We start from the raw sequence: 12,885 nt of genomic DNA on the forward strand, positions 1-12,885 counted from the left end.
TGGACACTCCAGCAATGCTCGAAGCTCAGGGAGACTTCGAGCCCCCCAGCTGGGCACCCCGGGTGAGTGCGTGACATTCCGCCCTGGTCGGGAGGCAAAGACGGCTTGTGGCTCCACTCCCCAGCGCGGCGGGGCTTCGTCCTCAGCCCGGCAGGGTCTGGAGGATCCGGGGGGGTCAGTATCCCTGTGAAACAGGCTGACCTCGCGGAAGAGCTGACCCACGGGCAACCAGCCCAGATCAGGGAACACTCACGCCTGGGAGTGGCCACTTAGCCACTGTCTCCCGGGCTCTGAGGTTCTTCTGTGTACTTGGCAAAGCCCTCCTATGCCAGAAAGAGGGCGGCGCTGAAGTGGACCCGGTCATTCAGATGCTGACCAGCAGGCATGGGCCTCAGGAACCAAGAGTCCAGGGAGGAGAGGGACCCGCAGTACATTGGGTGGTGATGGGTACTGTGTCACATCAAGAGGTAGACAGAACCAGTCCATCAAGGAAAGCCCTACGAGGGGACACGTGAGCAGAGCTGAGCAGTGAAGACCTGGTGGGAGGCTGTCTGGGGAGCAGTGTCCTGGGCAGGCTACAGCCGGTAGAGTCCTGAGACCAAGACCAAGACTCCCAGTCGGCCGCGGAGCCCTGAACTCAGGAACAAGGAGGAGATGAGGGGGAAACAGCAGATCCTACAGGGTCAGAACCTTGTCCCCTGGGTGTCCAAGGGATTTCGATAGACTGAGGAAGGACTCTGAAGAGTCATTCTGATTCCTGGTGAAGAGCAGGCAGTGGAAAGGCAAGGAGGCAGCAGGAATCACTGACTGTGGGACAAGCAGGGGGAAGGAGAGGTCCAGGAGGCCTGCGGTGCTCACTGGTGTACTTCTGTGTCCCACAACCTGGGAGCTCACTGGGTAGTTCACCGTAGTTTCTCAGTGGATTCCTGAACGTTTTCTGAACACAGAGCTTGTCGTCTGTGAAGGGAGCTTACCTCTTCTCAACCTGGGTGACTTTATTTCTTCTTGCCTAAGCCCTGGTGAGAAGTTCCAGTTCAGAGTCAAGTGGGCATTGAGAGCAGATGTCCTTATCTCCTTTCTGAGCTGGGGAACACATCCCATTTGCCACTGGCTATGATGTTGGCTTTTTCATGGATGCCCTTTATCAGACAAAGGAAGTTCCTATTTCCAGGTTATGTGTTTATCATGAAACAGTGTTGGATTTTCTCCAATGCTTTTTCTGCATCTATTGATCTTTTTCTCCCCCATTCTGTTAATGTAGTGCATTATTTTGCTTGATTTTCAGATATTGAACCACCCTCGCATTCCTGGATAAATTCCACGTGGTGGTGGCATATACTCCTTTTGATATGTTCCTGGGTTTGGTTTACTACTATGTCATTGAGAGTTTTTTGTATCCATGTTCAAAATAGTAGTTTGTGAGTTTTTGTGATCTCATCATCTGGTCTTGGTATTCAGGTTACTACTGGCCTCATAAATCAAGTCGAGAGTGTTCCTCACATATTTCTGGAAGGGTTTTTGAAGAACTGGCATTAATTCTTTGGTAGAATTCAGCATCACAGCCATCTGGAATTGGGGTTAATGGGTGACTGATTACTCTTCACTTGCTATAGTTCTGTTCAGATTGTTTCACCCTGAGTCAGTTTCGGTCATTAAGTCTTCCTAGGAATGTGTTCATTTTATCTAAGTCCCACGTTTTTGGCCTAAACAATTCTGAGAACCAAGTTATTCTTAACTAAGATAGGAAAGGCCAGGGCAGGGAAGTGGGGTAGGATCAGGAGTCTGAAGCATGACTTTGGATTTGGGGATGTCCTAGCACCCCTGGAAAGCAGTTCTGTAAGAGGGGGACAGAGGAGGACAGAATCTCCACAATGAGTGTTCACCTTCCTTCCAGGAGTTTCACTGTGGAGAAGAGCAGAGAAGCACAGCTGAAACCAAGGGGAGCAGAGCACAGAGAGAGGTGTGTATTTTAAGCTGAACATTCCAGATGCCAGCGGAACACTGCATTGGGGAAGATGGAGGAGAAAGTTGCTGGCATCATGTAACTAGTCAGAAAACTGGGGAGGAGGCCCCTCTCTTTCATCCTGTAGCAACAAGAGAAGGCACAGGGACTGGAGGGCGGGCTGGGGTGGGGAGCCTGGCTTGTTCTGCTCTCATGGCCCCAAGACTGGCTTATGTGCAGAGCAGAGCAGGGGTATCATGGGTGGCGGGGACAGAAGGCCTGGGACAGTTGTCTGAGCTGCAGAGATGGAACATGATGCTTTCAGCATTCTGCCTTCCTAGGAGGCAGCTCATAAGTAGACATACGTGGAAGGGAGCCTGATGTGGCGTGTGCCCTGGGAACACCAAAGAAGGGCAGAGTCACCAGGCTTGGCCAGGGTAGAACCCTCAAGGGATGTAGAGGGATATGCTGGTGTCAGTGGGTGACACTGGGCCACATGGGGGCAGGTGGAGGACCCGGCAGCCAGAGGTCCCATGGGCTTAAGCAACTGCACAGAGTAGGAGCAGAGGGCTCTAGGTCATGGAGGAGTCCTTACTGGGCTGCTAGAACTGCACATTTCAACCTGCTTCTGGCACTGGAAAGATGAGCATTTCTCCAGGTGCCAGTTCTGGTTCATTTGCACTTGTAGGAAACTGTCGGCCAGGCCTCTATATATTGCTCACGTTTGAACGTGGAGCGGCATCTGCCTCAATCATCCAGAATGAGCACTTGCTGCTGGCACCCACGGCCAGTTTGTTTATCTGCAGCAGAGGGGTGGTCTGCCACAGGTGTCACGAAAACTGAGAGGACACGCGAGGTGCCCTCCCGCCTGCATCCCCAACATCCTCAGAGCCATCAGCCCAGCGGGGGAGTGACGGCCCGGCCCTCCAGCCTGCAGCTCAGAGCAGGAGGAGCCCCTGCACCAGATCCCTCAACATCCCGGGGAGGGGCTGGGCATTCTCTCCAGCACAGGAGAGCTTGGTTGGCTCCCCTGACCTTCCCTCTCCTAGCAAGTTAGGTTCTAGGCTCCACCTTCCACCACATCAGACAAATTTCGAGACCCAAATCCTGTTCCAGCCTCGGAAAGGAGAAGCACCTACAGGAGGTCTGGCTGCTTCCAGGTCCCTGTGGATATTCACGCCCCCTGCCCCATGCTCTGGCCAGCCCCAGCTGCCCTTGAGTTTCCTTATGTATAGGATCCTCTGGGCACCCACTTGACCAGGACCCCATGCACGTTCAGTGGAATTCCAGCCCAGGGGCAGAGCACAGGCCAGCACCCACAGTGGAGATGCACCTGTCTCTAAAGTCATGGATGGCAGGAAAGGTGAACACAGCCTTTGTATCAGCCAGGCAGCTGTCTTTCATTTGCAGAAACTGTCATCTTTGTATTTGTAGTCTGAGTAGACAGGTATGTATTTCAGTCTCAACTGAAATTCAGCAGCATGTAAGAGCACGGAGTCCCTGCCCTGCTGTGTACTTTGCCTTCCTTACAGCCAGGACTGTCTCCAAGGCCTGGTATGGCCAGTGTTAGAGCCATCTGTCCGAATGGAAATGCCAGTGGGTGGGCACATTGGTTCCCTGTGGGCACAGAGAGGTGCATTTTTAAGCAGAATAGTGGTACGGAGTGATTCTCACCCAAAGAACCCTTATCTGAAAGGCACGGAGGGGTGTGTCCTGGTTGGGGGACCTGGGGACAGGCACAACTTTGAATACCTTTGAGCTTTACTAACGATTCAGAAGAGGAGACAAAAGGCCTTGACTCTCGTTGGCACAGAGGAGAGGCAGAAGGTTGGGACGGGATGGCTGCTGCTGATGGGAGTGACCTGGAGGTTCTTCACACCCAGATGCTCCTACACGTGCAGACCTGGCCTGTGGGCTCGAGTCACGCCCCACAGTGGGCCATGAAACACCTATCTGGACACCACCTGTGTGCTCACACTCACTTCAGTACTGGTTTCCTCTGCGTGGCTGTGGCCTGAAGAGACTCCGAACCACTCTTGGCATGTTTACGTAACAAGCTAAACAAGGGAACCAGAGAGGAGGGGCTAGGGCCCGCCGCCCTGATACCAGCTGTGTGAACTGACGCATGGCTGATCCCCTCATCCACACGGGAGCCAGTTCTCCCTCCTGAACAGAGACTTTCTCTACGTGAGGCTGGCAAATAGCAGCCTCCAGCAAGGGGAGACTGGGCCACCCACCTTATTCACCATGAACAAGTGAGCCGAGCAGCTCCCCACCCAGACCTGCATCAGCTCTCAGGATGTGCAAGATGGCAAGGACCCTGGCAGCTGTTAGAAGAGCTATCATTCCCACCATGAGCGCCACCATCCCCTCATCCTTTCTGAAAAATAAAATCACACTGAGCCTGTGGGGCACCATCAGAGCAGAAGCTGCACTGAGATGTGGGGCCTGGAGTTAGTGTGGCGGGACGTAGGCTCTTGGCAGCCACCTCAGGAGGAATCAGGCAGCACAGAACGCTGCTCCAGTCTGCAGCAGCAGACAAGTGTGGCTGGTGTCCCTGTGGTGCCCCCCCAGATGGCCTGAGGCCAGGGCTCCTCTCAGTTCTGTGGTCAGGGTGCAGCCCAGCCGAGGAGCATGGGAACAAGCCAGGCACCCCTGAAAGCACTGAGGACCACCGAGTGCGGCTCAGCCTGGCACGCTTGCAGCCCGCCCCCATGCAGCGGGGTATTCTCTGGAGTCTGCCCTGCTCCCTCAGGACTCTTCGTAGCACCCACGCTTTGGAGTCAGAGAGGAGCTTCCCCTGAGGGAGGCTCCATGGTCCTGAGGGCAGCTACCCAGGACTCAGTTCCCACCCAACCAGCCAGTGCTGAACAGCATGGAGGGGAGGTTTCCCCAGACTCGCAGACCCCAAAACATGATTTCTCCCAGACACCACACAGCAGAACCAGGAGCACCAGAAGAAAGGCAGAGTCCCCCCAGGCTGCTTCCTGTGCTCTGCACGGGGTGGAAGACACATGTGGGTCCTGAGGACACCCCCAGGATGGCACACCCTGAGGAGCACCTGGCAGTACCACGCGCCCGGCACTGCGTGCATGTACAGTCATGGTAGTTTAGAGCGTGTACTTCTCAAACGCTGTGTGGGTCTCAGTTCTCCCAGGCACAGCTGAGGGGCTCAGGGGTCGGGGCAGGCCATCTGATGCCCCTGCTGTGGTCCCAGCTGCAAAAGGGCCTCACAGAGCCGTCAAGTGGATCCCCGAGGTCAGATGCACTGGCTCTGGCACGAGAGCTGGGCCCACAGGAGTGAGGAGCACTGTTTAGGACAGAGTCAGATGAACATCCTGTGGGTGGCTGGAGGGTGATGCCTGCATGCCTGTGTGAAGCACTTAAGGTCACCACACTTCACAATGGCAAACGAGGCGAGCAACGGTGCACACCTGTGGTCCCGGCATTCAGGAGGCTGAGGCAGGAGGCCCAGGAGCATAGGGCCAGCCTAGACAGCAGAGACCCCGTCTTTAAAACAAAAAGGTAAGGTGATAAATTTTGAGTTTTACCACAATTTTAAAAAATGCATATGCTGAAACTGAAAATTCAGGGAGAACTAAGGTGTTCTTGGCTTGGATATGCAGAACCAGGTTTTAAGTTTTGAAACTTTAATAAGACTCATCAGACCTCTCAGTTCACCTAGGGAAGCATCTGGTTAGTTCTCTGTGCATAGAGCCTGCCCCCTGGTCCTGGATGGCTTGTGGTATGCACCAGGGTGAACAGGTATCTGGGGCACAGTCCTCACTCAGTAAATGGTGGTCACTACCACACGGTGAGTGACATGAGGCCACAGAGCCCAGTTCATGCAGTCCACAAGTCCCTTCCTGAGAAGAGCAGTTGGCAGGAAGACCTGGGAGACCTGACTGTCTACCACGAAGCCATCATGGCAGGAGCCTCCGAGAGAACAGCTCAGCATAGGCCGTCACTCTGCCCTTTTCAGATGTGTGTAGATTTTCCAAAGGGAGGCAGAAGATTTTGTTATGAGAGTGGTTGAGCACCTGCCTGTCATGCACAAGACCTGGGGTTCGTCCCCAGCATTAAAAGGAAAAAGTATTCTTGCAAGGGCAAAACGGGTCAAACTTTTTTTTTTTTTAATGATGAGACTAGGTAAGAACGTTATTGGGTGTGATGGTGGCAGCGTGAAGGCGCTGAGGACCATACTGCAGATGTGAATACAGCAGCTGCTCTGCCATGGCCTGGGAACTCCAGCTTGTCTCTGAAAGTGACCAGAAGCCTGTGCTCGAGTTTCCAGGTCTGTGGGTGCAGGCAGAAAGCTTTGAGGGGGAGCAAAGCCTCAGGCCACCTACCAACAGCCCCCGCAAAGCAACCCTCAGTCCACAGGTGTCCACAAGCTGAGGACCCAGGGCTCAGCCTTGGGGCGGGGGGCGGTGGACACACTGCTCAGGGCTCTTGCCTCGCAGGTTCCACCTACCAGTGTCACTCTGCTTGCTCCTAGACACATCCTGCAGTCCCATCACACTGGCCTTTTCTATATACATCAGGGTGTTGAACATTGTATGATGTAAAAATGTTATGTTTTAGCACAACCTAAAAAAAATAGGGGCAGGCATGGTGGCACATGCCTATAATCCTAGCAGCTTGGGAGGCTGAGGCAGGAGGATCCCCAAAGCCAGCCTCAGCAACTTAGCAAGACCCTAAGCAACTCAGTGAGACCCCGTCTCTAAATATTTTTTTAAAGGGCTGGGGATGTGGCTTAGTGGTTAAGCGCCCCTGTGTTCAATCCTCCTACTAAAAAAGGAACAGGGGGAAGCATTCTCTAGGAAGGGGACTGTGGGTTTCACCAGGTTACCCAAAGGGCATGAGGTACAGAAAGGGCTAGGTGCCTCCTTCCTGGGCTTGGTCACCAGCATCCAGCCAGGGCACTGGGAACTCAGAAGGGGCACTCACCATCTCAGAATGCCCAGAGGTGTTGCATGCCTGTAATCCTAGACTCGACAGGCTGAGGCAGGAGGATCACAAATTTGAGGCCAGCCCTCAGGGAGGCGGGGGTGTGTCTGTCTGGGCTGACCAGTGTCCTGGAGCTGGTCAGTGATGGCAGCTATGCCTCTGATGTACTAAAACTACTAGATTATATACTTCTTTGAAAGGGTGAACTGTCTGGCACTGGGAATTATCTGTTTTTTTTTTTTTTTTTTTTTTTTTTTTTAAACAGATATAACTGATCTTGGCATGGGAGTCAGAGAGAGGAGGTGCTGGGTTGTGTCCAGCAGATGGCAGGTACCTGAAGCTGGTGCCCTGTGTCTACACTAAGGCACACCTCTGTGCAGAAGTGATTCCTGCAGAAAACTAAGACAGATGTGACCATGAGGCAGTTGAGATGTTGTAATGTTAAGGGCACCTGACATTCCATGTCACGACACAAACCTCTCTTACAGGCACTGCTTCAGGGGACCCCAAGTGTCTTGCTTAAGGCTCTGCACCCCAACCCCCAGCACAAGGGAGTAAACCTGAGAGTGTCTCTTGGCAGAAAAGAGGACAGGCACCAGTGTACACAGGAACGCCCCCTTGCTGTTCACCTGAGGCCTAGGCCACTTCCTGCGTTCAAGTTCTACTTCTAAAAAGGGAAAGAGGAGCCAAAGTTTAATTATCCTAAATGTTGAGGAAATCATCTCTTCAACACAAAAATTTAAAAATTTAACGCAGCAGCAGCACATCAGGACCAGCTCCACGGGCATTGGTGGAGCCTCATGGGGCTCAGACCAGAAGGGCATGTGCAAAGGGCCACACGACGCCCACAGCTGGGCACAGGAAGAGCACAGCCAAGTACACATAGGGCAGCTCTGCCATCACTCAAAGAGAAGTACTGACTTGATTTAAACTTTAATGAATTATGAATTTAAATTTAAGTTCTCCCTTGCAAGAGGAATTAAATGCTACAGAATGAGATCTGGCTGGGTAAGACTGGCATGGGAAAACCTCAGTAACAGGCCGGACGCAGTGGCGCACCCCAGCAACTGGAGAGGCTGAGGCAGCCTCAGCAACCTGAGGAAACCCTGTCTAAAAAAATAAAAAGCACTGGGGATGTGGCTCGGCAGAGGCCCCCGAGCCCAATTCCCAGCAGCAAACACAAACCATGGAGCAGCTGAGGTTCCTGTGGCGTCCAGGACTTAGCAAGCCCTGGCCTTCAGCCTTGTATCCCCGCCTGCCCTCCCACCAGTCTGCTCCCTGTCTCCAAGTCCAGATGGTGCACACTCGGACTCCCTGGACTCCCCTCACGGCCTCGCTTTCTTCTCCCATGACTGCTGGTAAAGGCTCCTTATCTAGTCTTCCAGCTCCTAGTGACAGGTGCACTCAGGACACTGCCCAGGCTTCCAAGCAGAGGTCCTGCTGCACCTGGGATCACAGGTCCCTGGTGCTTCTCTGAGCTGGCTGAGGCCCTGCCTGCCCTGCTGCACCAAGCTCTCTCACCCCAAGTCCAATAAACACTAGGGCCTCACAGCCCTGCCGTCAGGTTCCAGCACTTTCTAAGATGCTGGCCTCTGGCCACACCACTTCTGGGTGACTCTCACAGCTCAGGCACAGCTGCCTGGGAACTTGGCCCAGAGGGAAAGGTGCCTGTGGCCTGGAGTAGATGCACCCACACTTGTCTGGGACCCACACTGGACTTAAAATAGTTCTGTGGTTCCCAAAGAGACAGGTGTGTAGGAAGGACCCAGCCTGGCCCGAGATGTTACTCAAAGCTGCTTCTGAAGAAGGCAAATGGGATGCAGGGGCAATAGGGTGGGCCTGGGTCTGAACAGGTACCCACCAGCAGCTCCCAAATTCCTGTCCAGGTCAAAGGAGGGGAAACTGGCATGTGGCCTCAAAGCCACTGAGGCTAAAGTCACCACAGACAGCTCTTCCAGGAGGCTCCACAACAGGGCTCTTACCCAAGATGGACAGAAGCAGTCAGACCTTGGGGAACACTGCCAAGACAAGGGGCCCTCAACCTGAAAAGGAGGTATTGCAGGCTGTTGCAAGAAAGGGCCTCACCCGCCAGGGCAGTGAGGCCCAGAGCCAGGGCTGTGCATCGGAGGAAGCCAGCATCTTTGGTCTCCAGTGCTCACCATGGGGGCCACTGCATCCTCCCACCCGTCCTACCTGGAAAACTCACCCCAGGGACAGAAAGTGGCATGTAGTTGTCAGCTTGCAGCTGGGATACCATTTGGGACATGCCACAGCTGCAGCTCAGGGACTGGGCCAGGGCAAGCCAGGCTCCGCAGAGCCACTGAAGCTGTGGCACCACATGCATATAGTCACTTGGCAGAGCTGGCTGCTCAGACACAAAAGTATAATAATCACCGAATTCAAAAGGAGCCGAGACACTGGTCCCAGTCAGACTCAGCCCAGGCAGGGCTGGCCTCCACAAAGCGCTCCCCTGGCCCTTGACCTCCCTGGCCTGCATCTCAGGATCTGGCTGGAGACCAGCCATGAGGGGCAGAGAATGAGAATGTTCCTGGCAAGCCAAGACCATCAGTACCAGGGTCTGGGCTGCTCAGTCAGAAGGAAGGGACCCAAGGCCCACAGGGGTTGAAGAGGCTCCTCCATCCCCCCAGGGAAGCCTCCAGCTCCCCTCTGCCCTGAGCTGCATTTGCAGGGCCCCCAGCCCAGACAGATGTGGAGCCTTCCTGTGGGCACCTCTCAGGGGTGGGCACCCTCACCTACACTGCATCTGTGCCCACACATCTCAGTGGTCGCCATCACCCAGCCCCACCTCAGCCTCTGCCCCTGTGCCCATCCCAGGGAGCACTGCCAGCCTGCGGACTGCTGGGTCACCCAGCCTGGCCAGAAGGAAACAGGCAAGAGGGACAGGCCAGCAGCCAGTGGAGCTCGTCCTGGGTGTCTGTGAGGGAAGCTGTCCCTTGCAGCCAGCCCAGCCCTGCCTCTCCAGTCCCCGCTGCTGTGGGTCAGGCCTCCTCATCCCTCTGCCAAGTATCACTGAAGGACACAGGGAGATGCCTCCTGCACACAGCTGTCCAGGGAGCTTTAGGGATGCGAGATGGCAGTGCTGCCTCTTACTGTGGCTAAATATACATGGCATAGAATGTGTAAAATCTTGACTTGTTTTTTTGGTACTGGGGATTGAACCTAAAGGCCCTTAACCACTGAGCCACATCCCCAGCCATTTTTATTTTGAGCCACTTTTATTTATTTTTATTTCAGTAGTTGCTTAGGACCTCACTAAATTGCTGAGGCTGAACTTGAACTTGCAATCCTCCTGTCTCAGCCTCCCGATTCTGGGATTACAAGTGTGTGCTACCATGCCCGGCTCATCTTGACTTTTTAAGTGTCCACTCACATTGTCGTGTGGCTGTCTCCACCATCCATCTCAACTCTGCATCCACCCAAACAGAAGCTCTGCCCCCATAAACTGACTGCCCAGCCCCTGGCACCCTCTACCCCACTTCCTGTCTCTATGGCCTGGTGACTCTGGGGACCTTACATAAGTGGATCCCACAGTACCTGTCCTGTGATCATGTCCTTGAGGCTCAGGACAGGTGCTTGAGTCCAAGGGATCCCATGTGTGGCTGGGCCACACGCCACTTACCTGTCATCCTCCGTGGTCATGTGGACTGTGCCACAGAACTCTGAGCTCCTGTTGTGACCACTGATGTAAAAACATCCCTCTGCAACCCCACTTTCGTGTCCAGCTCTGGATCATACGCGAGCCCACAGTAGTGTTCTAATGCACTGTCACACTGACAGCTGTGCCCAGGAAGCGTGGAGGGTAGGGACAGGTGACACTGCTCCCGAGGCCAGTCCCTTGCTCAGAGGCTCTAGCCTAGCTCATGGAGAGAACCCTTACCCCATCTCTGGCCCACATCTGCTGTTGGGGCCCCTCAGGCCCCCAGTCTTGAGCACAAAATCCTGGTCTGCTCCCCTTGCACCTCCAGATCCTCCCATCCTCCGGCTTCACTCTCCACCTGGGCTTTGCACCTCATATCTGCAGGGGTTTTCTGAGCCACCTCCCTCCCCCTGGGTGGCTCTGCAGCTGATGGGGTACCTGTCTGGACACCCAGCCCACGGTGAGGTGCATATGGGCACTAGGCACCCAGCACCCTCAGGCCCTTCCTGCACAAGTCATACCAAGCCTCAGTACTAGTACCTCCTTCTAGCACTCCACTGGACTCTGCACCCTCCAGGAGAGCTGAGCACTGAATCTGCCTAAGACTTCTCCCAATCTGACCCAGCCCCATGCAGGACATCCAGGGCTGTGCTGGGCCAGAGCTCTGCGTTCCAGGTCCTCGAGTCTACAGATGAATAACAGGCCCTTTGGGAAAGGTGGGTGAGGCTCAGCCACTTGAACGAAGAAGGCAGACTTAAGACACTGTGCTTCTTAATGAGCTGAGGCAGGCCGACGGAGACTGACACCCAGAGCAGGCAGGACCTTCCCAGGGATATGGGCTCCTGCAGGCTTTTCTTGGGGGTGATGGGGACTGAACCAGAGGTGTTCTCTCACTGAGCTACATCCCTAACCCTTCTTTCTTATTTTGAAGTAGGATCTTGCTAAGTTGCCCAGGCTGACCTTGAATTTGTGATCCTCTAGACTCAGCCTCCTGAGCCACTGGGATGAGAGGCCTGTGCCAGCACTTGCATAACTGATTTGACAGACCCCATGGAGCCAGTGTGTTGTCCTGCACCCCAAGCGCCTCTTATTCCACCCCATGGCAAACATCTCCAGGCCTCTAACTTCTAAGTCTACGTGTGCAGAACCGAAACCAGATGTGCCTGCCCGGTGTTTTGAGACCACCATTAGAAGTGTCTCTAGCAGAAGTGAGTACTTCGTGATGAAACACACCGGGTTTCTTAAATGAGCCATCACACCATAACCACACTTCAGGCCTGATGTGGCAAGTGTGAAAGTAAACTTTGGGAGGAAACCCCATAGCTCAGGGGCCCAAATGAGCCACAGCCCTGATGTCACACCACGGTGGCAACAAGGTGGGCCTTGCCATCTGTGGCACCCAGGTGTCCCTGGCCCTCCCTGCCTCCATCCACCAGCTCCTTGAGTATTTCCACTGCCACCAAGGCTGCCAGTCCCAGAACTGGGGATGCAGCAGAGGCCATAGACCCCTCAGCCTTCTTGGCATTTAGTCCTCCCTGGAGCCCCCAGCAGCTGAAACGGAGCCCAGGGGCCTGCACAGGCAAGACCAGCTCTCAAGCCCCAAAGGACAATGGTGGAGCAAGAGCGCCAAATGACATGGGCAGGTGTCATGTGAAGGGTAAATGGGTGCTGGCCTGTCTGTGCAGGCACAGGCATCAGCGTCCCCAGGCCCACGCCCATACCTCACCACCAATAGCCACGACTCAAGAGCCAATCATCCCATCCCAACCGGTTCAGAGGTCACCTGGCTACCTGTTCTTCCTCTGCGTCACTATGACCAATAAGCGGATTCAAATAGTATCATTGGTCACTGAACTCAATTCCCAGTTCAAGTCCAAGTGTACAATGCTGGCCTCCACAGTCTACCCACCCCTATATTAGCCTCCTGAGATGCGCCCTGGCCCTAAACAAGGCCTGCAGGACACAGACATCCACACCAGGCCGTGCAGGGGCTCCATACCACATGCAGGCACCAGATGCTGGCCTGCGGCACCCTCCAGCAACTAAGGCAGGCATGTAGACCTTGCACACAGAACAGCAGGATTACTGCTCAAAGCCCCAGCCACTGGCAGCCACTGGCCACCATGGTGGCTCTTCCCTGAACTCCATAGTGTATTAAAACCCCACCCAGGGGCTGGGGAGATAGCTCAGTCGGTAGAGTGCTTGCCTTGCAAGCAAAAGGCCCTGGGTTCGATCCCCAGCACCCCAAAAAAATAAATAAATAAATAAATTAAAAAAACCCCACCCAGATTAGAACACAGATCCATAATCACCAGAGGTTGGGATTAGGGAAAGA

This window comes from Sciurus vulgaris (assembly GCF_902686455.1).
Source record: "Sciurus vulgaris genome assembly, chromosome: 15".
Taxonomy (NCBI): Eukaryota; Metazoa; Chordata; class Mammalia; order Rodentia; family Sciuridae; genus Sciurus; species Sciurus vulgaris.